Here is a 21500-nt window from a genome sequence, read left to right on the forward strand (position 1 = left end):
CGTAGGGGCAGGTGAGCTGGAGGGGGCAGCTTTGAGCTCTCCCAGAGGTTAAGGTTGTAGAATGTGTTATCAACAACTCATGAGGCACAATAATTTGATGTTTTTATCTCTATTGCAGTAAAATAGATTGGATTAAGTTTGTGTAAAACCCTTTTTGTTCTTTTATTTCAGATTTAATGAGTAGTCCTGTGCTGGCCACCTTCCCCAAACTCTTGGAGCAGCCTGACGTGATGGAAGCTCTCAGGGTGGGTAGGCTGCATCATGATGGAAATATCACAGGTCCTGAAAGCACTTAAACTCACCGCATTAGCGTGTTCTGACACCTACACTACTTTTCTCTCCCCAATTTGAATGATGTCTCCCAATCCTTGTCTGTTCTCTGGCTAACTTGGTCTCATCCTTCCTTTCTTAGTATGAAGGTTGGTTCCCCCAGGCCGCCTTCCTGACCCAACAAGCAGAGGAAGTGTGAGTTGTGTACACTGTTGTGATCTCTTTCCTGTTATCTGTTCCTTGACTTAAAATGACCACTGATTGTGTCCTAAGAGCAGAAACCAAAGTGGCTTTTTAGATAAATCAACGGAGTTTTCAGGAGAGAGTCAGAGGATATATAGTTTTTAATTGAAAATAATGTACCCTGTCTATGAAATAGCAGCTGGATACTAGGTTGGCCCATATGAAATCTTTAATTTTCAGCCATTTTTTAGCCTTAAAAAATGGCAGTTTCATAAAGTTCAACTTAATATATCAAGGGCAACAAACATTAGAAGACCCATATGCCTGTGAGTCACATACTCAGATAACATGCCAAGTGCCCCAGGGGGGCATAATCCAGGTCCTTGGAGATTTGAAGAAGGTGGCAGTGAGGCTCAGTAGTCTGATTCATTGAAGAGGTCCTCGGCGAGCTGGACCTGATGACAGGCTGAAGGCCCAGTCAGGTTTTGACCCGCTGAGAGGGGAGGGGAAGACATTACAGGTGGGAGGATGAGCGTGAGCAGACATTCTGAGGCAGGAAGGATTAGAGAGCACTCTTGAGAGGAGCGGATGATCCAGCAGGCATGTCAGGTGTCGTCTGTCAATGGGCAAGGTCCATCTGAGCCTCAGCTGAATGTGAGCAGTGTGGGAGGTGGGGGGCAACTCGTGAACGTTTTTGCTTCAGGAAAACTCCAGGCAGCACAGAGAGGTTGAAAAGCACCCGTGCAGGAGGGAGGTGAGCTGTGTTAGGAGGTGGCCCCCGTTGATAAGGAGGGAGGTAGTATGGGCCTGACAGAGACATGGCATGGAGGAAGCAATTGTCTGCAGAGGTTTCTGTTAGACCTTGAAACTGATTGCATGTGCTGGTTTGGCTAGGGTGGGGGGTGTCATCCATAACAATGAAATCTTCAGCAGAAATACTTAAGAAAATGTTCACGACATCTGATTACCCATAATTTCAGACAAATTCCTTTGGCATTATACTTAGATAATGCAGAATTTCTCATTCTTCCTTTATGAAATCATTAGTATCACAATATTTATTCACCGTAGAGAACATACATGCATTGGTTCATTCAACAAATATTTCACGGGAGCCCACTATGGTTAAGGCCCTGTGCCAGGCTCTGGAACATTTCTCTAGAAGTGGAGCAGTCACAGAATTTGGACTTTGGTGTTAGGAGGAACCTTAACACTAATGTAGTTTAAATTCTGCATTTCTTGATGGGCAGATGACAGAGAAGTGCAGCAACCTGGCTGGCCATGGAGCTCAGCAGTGGTTATGGTTCGCTAGAATAGATGCCTAAATATTCACTTCTTACATGTGTAGTTTCTAGACAGTGTTTTAAACCATGAGTTTAATTACAGTGAAGTTGCAGAAGTGTGGCAAAGACTTGTGAATACTCAGATTAATGTCATATGTCTAATTGCTTTTTAGAGTTCATGGGCTGAGAAAGACAGCACATTAAATAGATCAGAGAAGGAAGTGATAGCAGCATCATGGCGGAGTGAGTTGTTCCCTCCCCTCTAAGTTATAACTAAATGGACACCCATTAACCAACAGAGGAGTCCTTACACAGCTCAACAGGATGGCTGAGAGATCCATGCAGCTATCTGTCTGAATGTGGGTGGACTGGATTCCCAGGAAACAGTGGAAGTAGGGAAGCACACTATCCCCGCCCCTTGGTGGCAGTGATCTAAGTTGTGGATCCCCATGTAGCAGCCAGCATGATGGTGAGTGGAGACAGCAGCAGTCCAGCCCATACATGAATGTTTTTGGAGTGGTAGCCCGGCCCATGGGAGCACCCATATACAGCAGCAGACTTGCAGTGTGAATGCTCCCCACTGTGTCAGTGGCTCAGCTGGTGCAAAGGTACTCTACCTGCCAAATGCAGGATCCCAGTCCACACAAAGGTGCCCCATCCACCAAGTGCAGCATCTCAGCTAGATCTGCCTGTCAAGCAAAGCACCAGACCCAGGGAAGGTGCCACACCTGTCCAGCATAGCAGCTCTATCATACCCACCTGCCAAGTACAGTGGCCACATGAGAGCATCCCACCCACGAAGCACAGCAGTCCTGCCCACGTGAGCATGACCTGATGAGAGGTTGCAGTCAGCCCGCATGAACAGAGTGTCCAAACTGGCACAACTACCAGGAGATGTGGCTCGAGCAGAAAATGCAGTACCTCACCCTGCAGCAGTGGCAAGTGGAATCTGCAACCCGATGCTACCACAAATGTGCCAGCAGAGGACCAGTTCATCAAACACCATGAAGAACCACAGTAATACTGCAGAACAGAAGGAAAATGACAAATCACCAGAAACCAGACCTGAAGTCACAGAAGATTACAATATAATTGGCAGAAAATTCAAAATAGCTGTCATGAAGAGACTCAATGAGTTACAAGAAAATGCAGAAATGAGCTCAGGAATAAAATTAATGAATAGAAGGTATACTTCACCAAAGAGATTGGAGCCCTTAAAAGAAATTATACAGAAATTCCAGATATGAAAAACACAATTAATGAGATAAAAAATAATGTAGAAATCATAAAAAAATAGAGCAGACTTTATAGAGGAGAGTTAGTGACTTAGAAGACAGAAATGTAGACATGCTTCAGGTGGAGGAGGAGAGAGAGCTAAGACTTTTTAAAAGTGAAGAAATTCTTCAAGAAGTATCCAACTCAATTAGGAAAACTAACATGAAGATTATAGGTATCCCAGAAGGAGAAGAGTGGGAGAAAGGAGCAGAGAGCTTGTTCAAAGAAATAATAGCTGAGAACATCCCAAACCTGGAGAAAGAACTGGACTTAGAAGTACATGAAATGAATAGAACTCCTCATTACATGAATGCAAAAAGACTTCTCTGAAACATATATTATTATTAAAACTGGCAAAAGTCAATGACAAAAGAAAAATATTAAGGGCAGCAAGATGAAAAAAAATAGCCTACTAAGGAACCCCTATCAGGTTTTCAGTGGATTTCTCAGCAGAAACCATAAAGGCTAGGAGAGAAAGGAATGATACATTCAAAATACTGAAAGACAAAAACTTTCAGCCAAGAATACTCTATTGAGTGAAATTATCCTTCAGATATGATGGAGAACAAAAGGTTTCCCAGATAAACAAAAGCTGAAGGAGTTCATTGCCATTACACCTGCCTAACAAGAAATGATGAAGGAAGCCTTCCTACCTGAAACAAAAAGGCAAAGATTTACAAAGCTTTGAGCAAGGAGATAAATAGATAAAACCAGAACATTGAAGCTCTGTGGCAGAATAGGTTAGCAAACAATAATAATATAAAAAATAAAAGGAGGGAAAGCATCAAAAGTAACTATAAACAGGTTATGTCAACATCGTGGCAGATTGAGCTTGCCTGGGACTCTCTTCCCCCCAGCATACAACAAAAAGGAGTAACTATATTACAACAGAAAATATCCTAATAGCACAGGAATACTTGGAGAGTTACAGTAGCCAAATGACAGAGGGCAGAGAGGCTGCAGCCCCCCTTGGAGGAGCTGGAACAGGGTAAGAGACAACTCCACTCCCTCCCCTAAAGACTGGGATCAATGCTGCAGAAGGCTCCATAAAGGAAGGAGTGGGGGAGTAGCCACACATCCGCAGGTTCACCCAGTACTCCCTAGTGCCATTGAAGCCTAGAGGGAAGCCCTTTAATGGGATGAAAGCTTTTGCATGCGGTGACCTCATCAAGCCAAGACCCTGGGAGACCAGATAGCAAGAGCAGATCGGGAAACCTCAGTCTGCGCACAAGAAAAAGCATTTCCCCCACAACCAATGCTGTGCCGTGCCATCTGGGCTGAAGGCGGAGGGCTCAGAATATGTGGATCTCAACCCTCATCTAACGGCAATAGGCTGTAACTGCAACCGAGTAATATCACAATGGGGAAAAACCATACATCATTCCAGCATCAGGTAATTCATCAAATCTCCAGACCAGTGGGAAAACAACAAACACCAAGAACTATGTCATAAGGACTCAGAAATAAGTAAACAAAATGACAATGAATTCAGAATAGGTATCTCAAAAACTCAGTGAGGTAAAAGAAAATATAGAGAAATAATTCAACCAGTTTAGGAGCTACTTCATAAAAGTGATTGAAACTATAAAGAAGAATCAATGAGAAATATTAGAGATGAAACATACAATGGAAGAGATAAAACAAAATACAGATTCCCTGAATGCTCGTGTGGATGCCATAGAGGAGCGAATTAGCATAATCAAAGATAGACATGTTGAATGTCTCCAGACAGAGGAGGAGAGAGAACTGAGACTAAAAAGAAATGAAGTCTCTGAGAAACAGCTAACTCAATGAGGAAATGCAACAAAAGAATTATAGGTATCCAAGAATGTGAAGAGAAGGAGAAGGAAGCAGAAAGTATGCTCAAAGAAATAATAGCAGAGAAGGTCCCAAATATAGGGAATGAGAGGGAAAGTGTGTGGAGGAAGCTTCCAGATCTCCTAGATTTGTCAATGTGAAAAGACCTACTGCAAGGCATATAGTAGTAAAACTGGCGAAAATGAATAATAAAGAAAGAATACTCAGGGATTCAAGGCAGAAGAAAATAACCTACAAAGGAACTCCTATCAGACTTTCAGTAGATTTCTCTGCCGAAATCTTATAAGCTAGGAGAGAATGGAAGGACATATTCAAAACTTTAAAAGACAAGAATCTTCAGCCCAAAATACTCTATCCAGAAAAAAATCCTTCAGATATGAGGGAGAAATTAAATCTTTCTCAGAGAAACAAAAACTAAGGGACTTCATAACCATGAGACCCGCAGTACAAGAAATCCTGAAGAAGGCCTTTATACCTGAAAAAAGAAAAAAGGAAGAAAGGGGTTCACAAAACAGAGTAAGGAAGGAGACAAATAGAATCAGAATAGGATAGCAAATATTCAACTATAGCATTAGGATAAAGGGAAGGAAAACACCAAAAACACAGTATCTTATCACTTTAACCACAAACTCAGAACACTAGTTGGATTAAGATTTGAAAATAATAACTTAGGAGGGGAGGAGGAAAGGGACTGAATCAGTTCAGACTAAGGAAATAAGAGGCCACCAGAAAATGGAGTATGTTATACACGAGATTCTGAATACAAACTTCAAGGTAGCCGCTAAACTAAAAAGTAAAACAGAGACACAAAAAATAAATAAGGAAAAAACTAAGAAACACAGCATGAGAAACTGCAGGAGTCAGTGGGTAGACCAAAATACACAGGATGAGAAAAAGGAAACGCAGGAAAACCGGGAAATGAGTGACAGAATGATAGCATTAAGCCGTCATACATCAATAATCACCCTCAATGTAAACGGATTTAACTCTCCAATAAAAAGACACAGAGTGGCAAGATGGATTAAAGGACAAGATCCAACAATTTGTTGCCTCCAGGAAACACATCTCTGTTCCAATGACAAATACAGGCTCAGAGCGAAGGGGTGGAAGAAAATACTCCAAGCTAATGGCAAACAAAAGAAAGCAGGTGTCGCAATAATTTTATCAGACAAAGTAGATTTCAAAATAAGGCAGGTAAAGAGAGACATAGAGGGTCAATATATAATGATCAAAGGGACACTACATCAAGAAGAAATAATGCTTATAAATATCTGTGCACGCAACACAGGAGCACCAAAGTTCATAAAGTAACTGTTAACAAACCTAAAAGAAGATATCAAAAATAACACAATAATAGTAGGGGACCTCAACACCCCATTCACATCAATGGACAGATCATCCAGACAGAAAATCAACAAGGAAACAGTGGAGCTAAACGAAAAGCTAAAACAATTGGACTTAATAGACAGATATAGAACACTTCATCCAAAAACAGCAGAATATACATTCTTCTCAAGTGCACATGGAACATTCTCAACGATAGACCATATGTTGGGAAACAAGGCAAGCTTCTATAAATTAAAAAATAATTGAAATAATAACAAGCATCTTCTCTGATCATAATGCTATAAAGCTAGAAATCAATTACAAGAAAAAAGCTGACAAAGGGACAAAGATGTGGAGACTAAACAATATGCTATTGAACAAGCAATGGATCATTGAAGAAATTAAAGAAGAAATCAAAAAATATCTGGAGACAAATGAAAATGATAACATGCCATACCAACTCATATGGGAAACAGCAAAAGCTGTATTAAAAGGAATTCATTGCAATACACACACACCATAACAAACAAGAAAAATCCCAAATAAGCAATCTCAAATTACACCTAACTGAATTAGAGAAAGAACAAACAAAGCCCAAAGTCAGCAGACAGAGAGAAATAATAAACATCAGAGCAGAAATAAATGCTATTGAAACGAAAAAGGTGGTAGAAAGGATCAATGAAACAAAGATCTGGTTCTTTGAGAAGATAAATAAAATTGACAAACTCCTAGCCAGACTTACAAAGGAAAAAATGGAGAAGGCTCAAATAAACAAAAACAGAAATGAAAGAGGAGAAATAAAAACAGACTCCTGCCGGGGTCCAGCCTCTGCAGAGTCCAGGTTCCCGCGGGAGAGACGGCATCGGCGAAAGTGTAAGTGCTAGACGTGAGACTCGATGCAGTTGCAAGCAAGTCCCATTTATTTCGGGGACAGGGTACACTTATATAGGAAAAAATCCCACGAGGTGGTCTAACTATTGTCGTCATGGGAACAATAGATGAGGGGCAGTGCGTGACTAAAGGTAATAATCAAAGGTGGTTATCTACATACCAGATGTGCAGCATACATATCGATTGTTTAGGAAGAGGTTACATGGTTTCAGGGTCTTCAAAGAAGTTAGGAGGACAGCGAGTATATAATTAACGGAATATAGACCTCCTCATCCTTGGGGGCTGCTGTTTGTTCTTTGAGATATGTTTATTGCTAGTTCTGCCTGTTTTTACAAGGCTTCCAGGACAGAGGGAAGACGTTAATCAGTAATAGGCTTTAAAAAGGAGGACAAAGGATTCTGCTTAAAGAATTATGTTCCCTGGAGAAGTGCCTTGCACGATTTTCCTTCCATTGCCAGACCTTGTCACAATACAATGGCAGCTAGATTGGGGGAATGCTTCCCATATCTCCCCCTTTTTTATTCTTTAAAGCAGAGAATCTAATAGATTTTTCAATCTCATAGACAGAGCTTTGAAGAAGACATATGAATATGGGAAAAAGAATTAGAATGAGGAGTAAAGTTAAAAGAATTGTGCCATTAGTGATTAAAAAATGAGAAATACTAACAGAGTTCTGAGAAATCCAGGATGAAAGAGAATCAAGGAAATTGGAAGTGGCAGAGTTTTCTTCATCTGAGAAATCCTTCTCGGCCTTGTTAATTGCCTGAATTTGGTCATGTAACGAATTTAAGTCCAGGCTTAAATCTGAATGGTTCCAAATACCTTGAATATGATTTTTAATTTTCTCCCAGGAGTGTAGGGATTGATTTACCTTAAGAAGAGTCACACAGATCCATCTATAGGACACATGACATCACAAGGCCAGTCTAACCTTCAAATTTGTAAGTTCTTGTCCTATCTGTAATATTGCCTCTTCCAGAGCATTTACCTTTGTCTCCAGTTTTCTGTCTATTATTTCTTGGGTGGTTAGGGCAAGGTAACATTTTTTGAGAGCTCATCTACATATAGCAGTATGTATTTCTTTAGCCAAATCTACAGCTGATATGGTAAATGAGGCTGCGAGAGTGATTAGAGCTGAAATACCCAAGATCAATGTAGTAATAAACCTACGAGGCCTGTTCAACAGGTCAGTGGCCTGCTTGAGCGATAGCAAGCCGGCATCATCATACCAAGGCTCAGACAGGTGAATAGGCAGCGTGAGGTAGGGGAGTTGTTGTAATATGATTACAGCTTGTACCTCTATATCAGGGCTCAAACAATTAGTTAAAAATACAATCTGGACAGGAGATATCATAACAAGAATTATTAAAAGAGATAGACATAGCAAAACTGTGTACAGGAGAGGCCAAGAAAACATAAGGGGCCAGGACACAGGCCTTAACCTTATATAACTGTGATCCTGTTGGTCTAATGAATATAGCATTCTGTAAAGCGGCTATGGCCTGGCACAAGTGTGGTTGAATTTTACCAGAGTCAGTAGAAAGAATAGGAGGGCGGAGGCGAGTGCGGACGGGGAGACAAACATTTAAAAGGTTTCTCGCGGAGTGAAAGTCGTCTCATCTGGGCTACTGGGGGAGATTCATCATCCGTCTTGACTCGGAAGCTGGGGCTCATCTGCCTTGGTGGAGGTGGGGGCAGAGGCTGCTTGTGGTACATGTCGAATCAGATGATCAGGAATCCACCAAGGAGATGAAGCGTCCTGTGGAAATATGCAAGCATATCCTCGACCGACAGTTAAGAGAATATCAGGACTTTTCCACTGTCCTGTAAGCAGGTCCTTCCATTTGACCTGTGGTAAAATTTTTTGTTTATTATCATTCCAATATCTCATCATAGGTGACTCATCATGAAAGTCTAAATTGAGAAAATTTATTACAAATAGAGCATGACTTAGTAAATGATGGGGAGAGCTATATTTGAGCTCTCCTCCTTGTAATTTTTCCAATTGTTGTTTTGGGGGGCTCAGATAGGGAGGAAAAGACAAATGTTTCAATTTTGTTTATAAATTGCTGTAAGTCGTAGTTCTTTAAGAGAATAGAGAAAAAGGTTTTCTTAACTCTGAAAAAAGCAAAATATTAAAAATCAGTAATATCTCAATTAAGAAGTCATAAAAATTATAATCATCCCTATCAGTTTATTCTGCCCTGTGTAATTGGTTCTTGATCTTAATCTTCTGTCAGCAGTTTGTGAGGTCATCAGCTTCTCTGTTGGAGTTCTGTAGTTTTTACCCAGTTTAGTTTTACAATCTGAACGTTTATTAGAAACCTATATTCTAGAGTGTTAGAGTCCTTTCCATGAATTTTTCTGAAGATGAGACATATTTGCAAAAGCAAAAAGTAGAGTAAAATAATAACTGACTGTAAACAACAAAAGACTTAAAAATGATGATTGACAGAGAAACTTGGTTATTTCTGTGATATACAACACCTTAAACTAATAATTAGAACTATCGCTGATAGCCAGGATAGATCAGAATTTAGGGATGTATATAATTTTTAAAACACTTATATCAGTAACATTTACCTACATAATACCAACTAAGAAAGATTATCATCACTTTATCTGACAATGTAACTTAATAGACAAAATAAGCCTAATTAGTTTAGAATTTTCTACCTTATAGGAAGACAGAGCAAATTTCTCTGTGAAGTCCCAGGGGCCCTCTGAAAATCCCCAGAGAAATCCTCCTCCTTCATCCACGTCAAAAGAAAGCCTTTATTCAAGATCTGAATGTTTTTGAAGGAGAAGCTTGTCAAAAATATCAAAAGACTTCAAAACACTTGTTCAAACAACGCTCACTGTCAGACAATGCTCAGGTATCCATTTAAAGTGACAACAGAAAGAATCAAAAATCTTAAGAGTGACCTCAGTCATTATTTTAACAAAACAGGTTTGTCTTTTAGGTAGACTTACTCAAAGGAACACCTTTTATAACCTCTCTATCAAGAGCAGACCAAAAGTTCAAGACAATTATCGTTTGAGAGAAAACCAAATTTTAATTTCTGTACCAGTTTACTTTTTCATATTAAACCCATTTACTTAATTAGATTCATTTCAATCTTAGCCAACTTCACCAGTCATAAAACTCCTTCCAGAATTTCTCCTTCACAAACTTTCTACAACTTTCTTTATGCCTTCAGAATTTGTCCCAAAGTCTTTCTTCCTTTTTTTTTTTTTCACCTAGTACTTTAGGACAAATTTATCTTTCTTAACCCGTCAAACAAAAATATTCCATTCCTTTTATACCTTCTTTACTGAAAACTTACACCTTACTTTCCTTGAATATACAGAGCTGTTTTTCTTATTAATTTCTAGCAGCTTTAATCACATATATTAGAACTCTTTAACCTTTAACAAACCGTAGGAAACACGAAAATGGTAAGCAATTATGAATTGTCTTTTATATCAGCATTCTAAACACTTTTCATAATTTCTAGAAACACGCCACACTTTATAGTAAAAGACCCAAAGACTTTTAGCCTCTCTGCAATAAGAAGGCAAAAGTAGATAAACTTAGATACGTTTAGCAATAATGTTTCAGTGTTCTATCCAATCCAAAATGACCCAGATAATCAGACTTTTGTCATTTAACTTAACTTGACAAAACTCAAGATTGTTACCAAAAACAACTTCGAAGCCGTTTTTTTCCCCAAGTATACAGACCATAAAACAGTTATTGTACCCACTTTTACCTATTTAAACCGTTTGTTTCCAACAATTATGTTCAGATTACCCACGAAAACCTTGCGAGACATTAGACAAAACTGGTCATCATTTAAAGCTATTATTTTGCTGATGAATTTAACAGACAACGTGAATTTATTTGACTAGGAAACCCAGGCTGCATATTTGCATAAGCAGTGCTAACTCTGGAGGACATTTCCAAACATTTTAATCAAACCAACAAACTTAAATTTTCATTAACCAAAGATTAATCCATATCATCTTAAAAGACATTGGGTTAATTTCTATTGTATTTAGAATTTATGTAAGCGCTTACTTTAAGCCAATTAAACAGAGCTCTTAGTTTTGGCCATATCAACCGGGGGTAAAAATATCACACACATATAGACACACAGACACAGACACACAGACACAGAGTCTTCACATATATTGTTTTAAAAATCACTGCCATCAATCAGGTAACGAGTCAATCGCCAAGATAGGGCACCCCATTTGGTTGCCGGGGTGATCAAGCCCGGAAACTAGAGGCGCGGGGCTGGGGGAGAGGGGAGCTTCCAGAGGTGGAGCCTTTGATATTTTAAAGATTTCTTTGTTTCCCAATTGCAAAGCTCAAAAGGAGCCAAAATGGTCACTGTAACTTTAAGAGAGAGGAAAGAAAAGGGTCCATTACCTTGAAAATCTCCTGAACCTAGGGAAGCGTCCTACTTGTTCTGCCTGTGGGGTTCCTATAGCAAGGGGTGATGGGGGTGTCCCCCTGCATTGTATCTCTTGTATACCTTCCCTATTATACCTGGCAGTCGTAAGTGCCTGGTGAATGGTCGCCAGGATAAAAGGATAGAGAGAAACAGTGAGGAACTTTCCGCCAGTCTGGGGGACATTCTGCCCAATTGCAGCCTGGAGCCATTCTCCCAAGAAGGGGTTCCCACACTCAACCAAAGGTTAGAGTTTGGTACTTTCCTTGAACTGGAGTCCCGACTGGGACTTTTCACGCAGTTCAGAGCATGGTCAGGTGCCAGAGGGAGGGATCCCATTCCAGCCTTAGGAAAAGAAACCTTTCATGGGAGTCTTGGAGATTGGCGACCGGCCTAATGACTTAAGTGATCGACCCGTGCCCGTGTAAAATTTGTCTATTAGAGATAGAGTCAGGAAGGAATGGATTAATTCATTTTCCATCACCCTCAGGCTTAAGGTACTGATTCTCTTCAGGCTGAATGCCACAATTTGTCCCATAGGGTAGCCATGGGCAGCAAACATGGATTCATACAGCTCTCTGAGAAGGTTCCCGATGGAGCAGTGAATTTAGATCCATCCTTGAAAAAGAGAAAGTCACAAGGAAAAAATAGGGCACTTACCAGAACTTGAGCTCACAAGCTGATGAAGGAAGTCCACCAGAAATGATGCAGGGTCGGTGAGCCGAGGTGTCGAAAGAAAGATTTTTTGGGCTCTCAAGATTTGGTGGCTGTGCTCTTTTATTTAGAGAATAGTGTGGAATAGCATGGGGACAGGACCCATGGGCAGGCAGAGCTGCTGCGTGGTGACAGGACCCATGGCCAGGACTTAACAGGTCTTGCTCTTATAATGTTGCACAAGGAAGTATTCCCAGTTAGACATTTTAAAACATACTTAGGCAAAGTTGATATAACCTCTTTATAAAGAAAATCAGCTTCTAAGTTGTGTTCCCACTATCATCCAGGTTTCCAAATTAACAGTTTCCTCTTCGGGGAACCAGGGACATTGTTCTTATACGAAATGTAGGAATTTAGAAATCTGTCCCGAAGAGGCTTTTATGTCTCTTTTTTGCAAGCATACATGTTATTATTTCTATACAGAGCCTTCTTTCTTTAGACTCAGTATGGCCCAAAACTTCTCAAAAGTTCTTAATATTTCTTACTATTCCTAACCTTATTTCACTCTCCCTTTCCAGAGAGGGACTAAAACTTCTCTATTTTTTAAGTTTTGACCTACTACCTGTCTGTCCTTTCCTCACTCTCCCTTTCCAGAGAAGGGCTAAAGGGGGCTCTTCTTTCCAGCCCTAGGTAGGAACCTATCCGTCCCGAGAAGAGCGGGGGTACTTACCCATCGGGCCCCTGTTTGGGCGCCACTTGCCGGGGTCCAGCCTTGGCAGAGTCCAGGTTCCCGCGGGAGAGACGGCATCGGCAAGAGTGTAAGTGCTAGACGTGAGACTGGAAGCAGTTGCAAGCAAGTCCCATTTATTTCAGGGACAGGGTACACTTATATAGGAAAAAATCCCACGAGGTGGTCTAACTATTGTTGTCATGGGAACAATAGATGAGGGGCAAGGCATGACTAAAGGTGATAATCAAAGGTGGTTATTACATACCAGATGTGCAGCAAACATATCGATTGTTTAGGAAGAGGTTACATAGTTTCAGGGTCTTCAAAGAAGTTAGGAGGACAGCGAGTATATAATTAACGGAATATAGACCTCCTCGTCATTAGGGGCTACTGTTTGTTCTTTGAGATATGTTTATTGCTAGTTCTGCCTGTTTTTACAAGGCTTCCAGGACAGAGGGAAGACGTTAATCAGTAATAGGCTTTAGAAAGGAGGACAAAGGATTCTGCTTAAAGAATTATGTTCCCTGGAGAAGTGCCTTGCATGATTCTCCTTCCATTGCCAGACCTTGTCACAATACAATGGCAGCTAGATTGGGGGAATGCTTCCCACAGACTCCGCAGAAATACAATGGATTATAAGAGAATACTAGGGAAAACTATATGCCAACAAAATGGATAACCTAGAGGAAATGGATAAATTTTTACACTCTTACAACCTCCCAAAGGCAACTCAAAAGGAAGCAGACAATCTGAACAGACCAATCACAAGGAAAGAGATTGAAACAGCAATCAAAAGCATCCCAAAGAATCAAACCCCAGGACCAGACAGCTTTCCTGGGAAATTCTACCAAACTTTCAGAGAGGACATAATACATATACTTTCCAAGCTATTCCAAAAAATTAGGGAGGATGGAACACTTCCTAACACATTTTACGATGCAAAAATCACTTTGAAACCAAAGCCTGACAAAGCACGAAAAAGAAGAACTACAGGCCAACATCACTGATGAACATAAATGAATAATTCCTCAACAAAATTTTGGCAACCCAAATACAGCAATACATCAAAAGGATCATACATCATGATCAAGTGGGATTCATACCAGGGACACAGGGATGGCTCAACAGCTGCAAATCAATGAATATGATACACCAAATCAACAAACTGATGAATAAAAACCGCATGATCATATCAATAGATGCAGAGAAGGCATTTGACAAGATCCAACAGCCATTTATGATAAAAACTCTGAACAAAACTGGGATAGAAGGAAATTACCTCAACATAATAAAGGCCATATATGACAAACCCACAGCCAACATCATACTCAATGGGCAAAAACTGAGCACCATCCCCCTGAAAACTGGAATGAGACAAGGGTGCCCTCTATCACCACTCTTATGCAACATGCTACTGGAGGTTTTTGCCAGAGAAATTAGGCAAGAGAAAGGAATAAAAGGAATCCAAATAGGGAGGGAAGAAGTGAAATTCTCACTGTTTGCAGATGACATGATCTTATATATAGAAAACCACAAAGAATCAATTGGAAATTTTTAGAAATAATCAACAACTACAGCAAAGTTGCAGGGTATAAAATCAACTTACATAAATCAGTAGCATATCTATATTCTAATAATGAACTAACAGAAAAAGAACTCAAGAACACAATACCATTCACAATTGCAACAAAAAGATGAAAATACCTTGGGGTTAATTTAACTAAGGAAGTGAAAGACCTATACAACAAAAACTACAGGACTTTCTTGAAAGAAATTAATGACAACATAAAGAGATGGAAAAATATTCCACACACATGGATTGGAAGAATAAACATAGTTAAAATGTCCATACTACCTAAATCAATCTACAGACTCAATGCAATCTCAATCAGAATCCCAATGACCTTCTTTACAGAAATAGAACAAAGAATATTAAAATTCATATGGGGCAAGAAAATACCCCGAATTGCTAAAGCAGTCCTGAGAAAAAAGAATAAAACTGGAGGCATCACAATCCCTGACTTCAAAACATACTACAAAGCTACAGTAATCAAAACAGCATGGTACTAGTACAGAAACAGGTGCACAGATCAATGCAACAGAATTGAAAGCCCAGAAATAAAACCACACATCTATGGACAGCTAATCTTCGACAAAGGAGCTGAGAACACACAATGGAAAAAAGAAAGTCTCTTCAAGAAATAGTGCTGGGAAAACTGGACAGCCACGGGTAAAGAATGAATATTGACCATTCTTGTTCACCATTCACAAAAATAAACTCAAAATGGATCAAAGACCTAAACGTAAGACCTGAAACCATAAGGCTTCTAGAAGAAAATGTAGGTAGTAATTCTTTGACATTGGTATTAAAAGGATCTTTTCGGACACCATATCATCTCAGACAAGGGAAACAATAGAAAGAATAAACAAATGGGACTTCAACAGACTAAAGAACTTCCTCAAGACAAGGGAAAAGAGGATTGCAATGAGAAAACAATCCACTAATTGGGAAAAAATATTTGAAAGTCATATATCTGACAAAGGGTTAATTCCCATAATATATAAAAAACTCAAACAACTCAACAACAAAACATCAAACAACCCAATCAAAAAATGCACAGGAGATATGAACAGACATTTCTCCAAAGAAGATATACGGAGGGCCAATAGGCATATGAAAAGATGTTCATCATCACTGATCATCAGGGAAATGCAAATCAAAACTATACTAATATATCACCTTACACTCACTAGAATGGTAAAAATAACCAAAACAAAAAGTTACAAATGTTGGAGAGGTTGTGGAGAAAAAGGATCCCTCATACACTGCTGGTGGGAATGCAAACTGGTGCAGCCACTATGGAAAACAGTACAGAGATTTCTCAAAACATTAAAAATAGAAATACGATATGACCCAAACATCCCACTACTGGGTATCTATCCAAAGAGCTTGAAGTCAGCAATCCCAAAGTCCCATGCATCCCTATGTCCATTGCACATTATTTGCAATAGCCAAGATGTGGAAGCAATCTAAGTGCCCATCAACTGATGATTGGATAAAGAAGACATGGTATATATACACAGTGGAATACTACTCAGCCATAAAAAAAGAATACAATTGTGCCATTCACAGTAACATGGATTGTACCTTGAGGGTATTATGTTAAGTGAAATAAGCCAGACAGATAGAGAAAGACAATCTCTGGATGACTGCACTCATATGTGGAAGTTAAACATGTAGACAAAGAGAACAGAATAGTGGCTACCAGGGGAATGGGGTGGGGGTGGGTACAAAGGGTGAAGTGGTGCACGACAACACAGCTGACAAACAATAATGTACTATTGGAACTTCGCAAGCTTGTAAACTATCATAAACTCAATACAAATTTTAAAAGAAATAACTACAAACACTTCAACTTAGTCACCAACTCACACCACAGACAAGAATGATTTGTGACAATGATAAAACATAAAGGGAACAGGAAAGGAATGGAACCTGCTTAGGCTAATGTAGATAAGAATTTGTCAGAAAATATACTATCTCATCTATGAGATCTGTTTTTTCAAAGGCACCTGAGCTAACAGCTGTTGCCGAGCTTCTTTTTTTCCCCTACTTTTTCTTCCCAAATCCCCTCACGACATAGTTGTATATATTTTTAGTTGTCGGTCCTTCTAGTTGTGGCATGTGGGGTGCTGCCTCAGCATGGCCTGACGAGTGGTGCCGTGTCTGCGCCCAGGATCCGAATTGGCATAACCCTGGGCTGCCGCAGTGGAGTGCACGAACTTAACTGCTAAGCCATGGGGCCAGCCCCTATGAGATTTTTATATAAACCTCATGGTAAATAATAAACAAAAAGTCAGAGTAGAGTTGCAATCATATATAAAGAGAAAACTGAGAAAACCATCACAAAAAACACCAAACTGAAATGGCAGTCAGAAATACAAGGGAAAACAAAAAATGGGAATATAGAACAAGCAGAAAACAAGAGATTAAATGGCAGTATTAAGCCATATATCAATAATCACTCTAAGTGTAAATAGATTGAATTCTCCAATCAAAAGACAGAATGGCTGGATGGAGAAAAAATGAGAACCAACAATATACTGTCTCCAGTAAATACAACTGAACGCTAAAGACAAACAGAGGCTCAGAGTGAAGGGACAGAAGGTGATACTCCAAGCAAATGGCAAGCAAAAGAAAGCATATGTAGCCATACTTATACCAGACAAAACAGATTTCAACATAAAAACGAAAAGAAACAAAGAGGGGCAGTATATAATGGTAAGAGGAACATTCCACCAAGAGGACATAACACTTATGAACATATATGCACCTAACATGGGAGCACCAAAATATATAAAGCAACTGTTAACAGACCTAAAGGGAGAAATTGACAGCAACACACTAAGAGTGAGGGACCTCAATACCCCACTTACATCAATGGATAGGTCATGTAGACAGAAAGTCAAAAAGGAAACAGTGGCCTTAAATAAAACACTAGACCAGACTGACTTAATAGCTATAGAAAGAACATTCCAATCCTCAAACAGTAGAATACACATTCTTCTCAAGTGGACATGGAAGATTCTCAAAGGTAGACCACAAGTTGGGAAACAAGGCAAGCCTCAATAAATTTAAGAAGCTTGAAATCATACCAAGCATCTTTGCTGACCACAGTGCTATGAAACTAGAAATGAACTACAAGAAAAATGTTTGGACTGTCACAAATATGTGGAGAGCAAACAACATGCTTTTGAACAACCATTGGATCAATGAAAAAATCAAAGGAAATCAAAAAATATCTGGAGACAAATGAAAATGAAAACACAACATACCAACTCTTATGGGATGCAGCAAAAGTGGTACTAAGAGGGAAATTTATAGCAATACAGGCCTCCATGAACAAAAAACAAAAAATCTCAAATAAGTAATCTTAAATTATACCTAACAGAACAAGAGAAAGGACAAACAAAACCCAAAGTCAGCGGAAGGAGGGAAATAATAAAAATTAGAGCAGAAATACATGAAATAAAGATTAAAAAGCAATAGAAATGATGAATGAAACTGAGTTGGCTCTTTGAGAAGATAAACAAAATTGATAAACCCTTAGCCAGACTCATTAAGAAAAAAAGGAAGAAGTCTCAAATAAATAAAATTAGAAATGAAGGAGGAGAAATTACACTCGATACTAAGAACTACCAAGGATTACAAGAGAATAGGATGAAAAATTATATGCCATTAAATTGGATAGCCCAGAAGAAATGGATAAAGTCTTAGAATCATACAACCTACCAAAACTGAATCTAGAAAAAATAGAGAATCTGAATAGACAAATCACCAGTAAAGAGATTGAAACAGCAATCAAAAAGCTCCCAAAGAACAAAAGTCTAGGACCAGATGGCTTTTCTGGAGAATTCTACTAAACATTCACAGAAAATGTAGTACCTATGCTTCTCAAACTATTCTGAGAAAATGGTAGAAGACAGGATGCTTCCTAATTAATTCTACAAAGGCAACATTACCCTGATACCAAAACCAGACAAGGGCAACACAAAAAAGGAAATTTACAGGCTAATATTGTTGATGAAGATAGATGCAAAAATCCTCAACAAAATATTGGCAAATCGAATACAGCAATACATTAAAAGGATCATACACCATGATCAAGTGGGGTTTACATTAGGACACAGGGACAGTTCAACATCTGTAAATTAATCAATGTGATACACTACATTAACAAAATGAGGACTAAAAGTCACAACAGATGCAGAGAAGACATTTGACAAGATCCAACATCCATTTATCATAAAAACTCTGAATTAAATGGGTGCAGAAGGAAAGTACCTCAACATAATAAAGGCCATATATGACAAAACCACAGCCAACATCACATTGAACAGTGAAGAACAGAAAGCCATCCCTCTGAGAACAGGAACAAGACAAGAGTGCCCACTCTTCCCACTCTTTCAACATAATACTGGAGGTTTTGACCAGAGCAATTAGGCAAGAAAGAGAAATAAAAGAAATCCAAACTAGAAACCAAAAAGTGAAACTCTCCCTGTTTGCAGATAATATGATTCCCCGTGTAGAAATCCCTAAAGAATCCACCAGAAAACTATTAGAAATAGTCAACAACTATAGCAAACTTACAGGGTACAAAATCAACATACAAAAATCAGTTTCATTTCTATACACTAATAAAGAACTAGCAGAAAGAGAAGTCAAGAGTACAACCTGATTTACAATTGTAACAAAAAGAATAAAATGTCTAGGAATAAACTTAACCAAGGAGGTAAAAGACACTGAAAACTATAAGACCTTATTGAAAGAAATAGAAGACACAAAGAAATGGAAAGATAGTCCATGAACATGGATTGGAAGACTAGATATAGTTAAAATATCCATATTACATATTACAGCTATAATTAACAAGACAAGAAATAACAAGTGTTAGAGAGGCTGTGCAGAGAAGGGAACCCTCACACATTGCTGGTGGGAATGCAAACTGGTGCAACCAGTATGGAAAACAGTGTGGAGATTTCTCAAAAAATTTAAAATAGAAATACCACATGATGCAGCTATCCTACTACTGAGTATTGTCCAAAGAACATAAAATCAACAATTCAAAGAGATTTATGCATCGCTATGTTCATTGCAACATTAATCACAATAGCCAAGACGTGGAAGCAACACAAGTGCCTATCTCTTGCTGCCTATCAATTGATGAATGAATAAAAAAGATGTTTTTTTATATATATATCATATATAATGGAATACTAAGGAGCCATAAAAAAAGACAAAATTGTGCCATTTGTAACAACATGGGTGGATTTGAGGGTATAATGTTAAGTGAAATAATCCAGACAGAGAAAGAGAAACACTGATATGATTTCACTCATATGTGGAAGATAGGAAAACATATGGATAAACAGCACAGACAGTGGTTACCAGAGGGGCAGGGGTGGGGGGAGGGTGAAAGGTGTAAAAGGGCACATACGTTTGGTGATGGGTAAAAACTGGACTATTGGGGGTGAGCATGATGTAGTCTAAATAGAAATTGATGCATAATAATGTACACCTGAAATTACGCAATGTTATAAACGAATATGATCTCAACAAAATAATTTTTTAAAAAAAGGATGAGAGCAGTTAATCTGATTTTCCATGTTGAACTTAATATGTGCTCATTGTTTGCTTGCACATTCTAATAATCCCTCTTTTTCAGCTAAAGTAGCCGTAGTCATAATTCCTCTTAATCAGATAGACTGTATCGTATGTTTGCAAAGACACATTCCAAGAAGGGTAGGGGCGATTGATTCCTAACGTGAAAAGAATCTCTTGATCAACACAGTCATTTCAGATCAGTGAGTTTTCTTTAATTGAGGGAAAGTTTCTAAACCAAAGTCTCCCAGTTGGCTATGAAATTTCTCTTGTTTTCAAAAAATTCGTCTAGCCCTCAAGGTCATATCAGGTAAGGAGAAAGAAAAAGAAATTTGGCCTAAGCTGTGTCACACACTGAAAAGGTTCACAGCTCGCGCTTACGTTGCCACAGAGGTGCGCTCATTACCAACCAGAACTTGCCTTAGTCAGTGAGTGAGGGCTTCACTGCCCCAACCCAGGACTCAACAGACTTGTTCAGGAAACCAGACAGTAAATATTCTTGGCTCTGTGGGCCCTGTGGCCTCTGTCACAGCTATTCAACTCTGCCATTGTGATGCACAGCAGCTAATGACTGTGCATAAATGTCTGAGCACGGCTGTGTTTCTATAAAACTTGAGTTATAAAAAGAGGCAGTGGGCCACATTTGACCATGGTCCATGGTTTCTGGACTTCTGATCTAAACTGTTAATTCTCTACAAGGACATGGGGGAACAAACTAAAAACACTAAAAATTGGGAAAAAAATTCATATTGTATCGTTATTTCAGCTTCCATTTGACCTGTATCATCTATACTCGACGTTTGCTAAAATTGGCAGGTTTAATGCGATTCTAGTGCAGCGGTGGCCAAGGTGCTGGGCCTCAGGCCTGGAGAAACTGCCCCCTTCACGTGCTGTGCTTGGAGAGGTGACATCTGTGTGCAGACCCTGCTGCGCACAGACATCTCCACCTTCAGCTGCTGTGCCCTCTGAGGTTCCTACCCTGGCCTGTCGGTGTCGGGGGTCACTGACTGTGCTCATACTGCAGCCCTTGTGTTATCCGGGAAGGGTCTGACCACACTGCTCCTTGGGTCTCCTTTCCCTGGATCTCATGCAGAATGCTTGCTCTCCTTCTCTTATGACTACTTGAGAATGTCTCTGATGTGCTGTAATCGAATTAAGTGGAATGTGTAGGACACCCTCCTGAAGCTTAGGAGACGCCCAAGTCTCAAGAAGCCGCTCCCGGACTCGGGGAGGATTGCTCGCCTCTGCTCTGCGCTGACTCTTGCTGCTTCCACTGCAGAGAGCGCTGTTTCCTGACTGAGCAGCTGGTTCAGAGCCATCACCTGCCAGGCACTGCTGGCCCCTCCGTCCCTCACATTAGATGGCTTCCAGTTAACAGAGTCTATAAATTTAACACTGAAAAAATGACGATGCAGATCCATTCATAGTTACTTGTGGTGCCGTTGTCCCCAGAGAGACAAAGAGCTCCTGAA

Source organism: Equus quagga, chromosome 5 (genome assembly GCF_021613505.1).
Source record: "Equus quagga isolate Etosha38 chromosome 5, UCLA_HA_Equagga_1.0, whole genome shotgun sequence".
In the NCBI taxonomy this organism is placed as follows: Eukaryota; Metazoa; Chordata; class Mammalia; order Perissodactyla; family Equidae; genus Equus; species Equus quagga.